This window comes from Limulus polyphemus, unplaced genomic scaffold, assembly GCF_000517525.1.
Source record: "Limulus polyphemus unplaced genomic scaffold, Limulus_polyphemus-2.1.2 Scaffold2881, whole genome shotgun sequence".
NCBI classification, from domain to species: Eukaryota; Metazoa; Arthropoda; class Merostomata; order Xiphosura; family Limulidae; genus Limulus; species Limulus polyphemus.
In genome coordinates this window covers 1,864-3,431 of record NW_013668491.1, presented here as the reverse complement: position 1 = coordinate 3,431, position 1,568 = coordinate 1,864, and positions in this window count along the sequence as shown.

The following is a 1,568-nucleotide window of genomic DNA, read 5'->3' as shown; positions in this document are numbered from 1 at the left end:
AAAATATAATTTCCATTCAGAAAAAGAAACATGACAGATAATAGGATTGTTTACTTATTTTATGAATATAATCATCAATATTTTTTTCTATGTTTTTAAGATTTCACATTTTTTTGTGCATTTTAAAATTCTATATTTAGTATCTTTCCTTAATATTGATTGTAATTCTTTATCTTTGACAACTTATAATTCCCTGTAATTACATTATTATGAAAAATATCTTTAATAACACTATTATTACTGTTACAAGGTAAGTTGTCAACTTCTGTTTGATTAAATTCTTCATGAAGTTTTTATAGTTAAAGAGAAGAGGTTAATAGGTTTATTATATTTAAAACTGACTATAGGTAGAAATGATTTTATGGGAAAATATCTTCTTGAATACTTTTATGGATCAGGGAAGGTAAATATAAATCATCATAAACTTTATGTTTTAAACCAATTACTATATAAGATTTCTCTTTTTTCTTTATTGAAGGGAATATAGGCATACGATTCCATTTTAACCTAAACTTAATTAGATCTATAATTAAGTCTTTAACATCGATATTTTTAAACTCAAAGTTTTACAAATACTTTGATAGATATTTGAGGTTTGTATTTGTTAATTCAAATACTTGTTTTATTATAAATTTTACCAGATTATCAGATCTGTCCAGTACAGAATCAAAAGTTTTACAAAAACTTTCAAAATCAATCGATTTCTTTCTATTTTTACTTTTACCCCTATTTTTATTTTGTTTATTTCTACAAATATTTATTTGAAATAAATTTCTGATACAGGAATCTATACTTATAACTTCAGCAGGTTTATTTTGAAAGTTCTGATTTAATCCATATGGATAAAGAGTTTTTTCTTTCAGAATATGATATTCTTCTCTTTCTGCTAAGAAATTTGTATTGTAAATTTTTGCTAATACAGTAATTTTTACATTATTAAAAGAATGTTTATTAAAATGATTTATTTCTATCGAATGAGGTAAACCCTTATTACTTTGTGATCTACGTAGGTTAATTCTTAGATGTAAAGAATTAGTTGTTTGTCCTACATACTTAAGTCCATGAGATGGACTTCACCTCAACTTTTCTGGTATTTTTACGCTGGCCTCAAACTTCAAGTACTTTATTTCCCAAAGCATTTTCCTACTCTTGTCTTCTTCTTCTAAGTTACCCCAATCATCTCCTATTCCTACTTATAATATTTCTTCTACCCTTCTCTGTCCAAATTCTACATTTCTCTCTATCTCAGAAGCTAGCAACATCTCTTACAATAATATCTCTATCACTCTATCTACCCAACTAAAAACTAATTCACTCTCTCAGTGATCCTTCAAGTTCTACTAAAGGACTAAGCCCAAATTACACTTCCCCCAAAACATCACATTCCACAAATAGCAACATTTGTTCTTCTTATGCTTCTGTTGTTCATTCTTGTTTACCCACCAACCCTTCCACTCCCTTATATCCAAAACCACATCAAATCACTACCAGTGTAAACACTACATGTTCCGTACTACAATCTTCACCAGTCAATCAGTCTCTTGTAGAATTACCTTCATTAGAACACA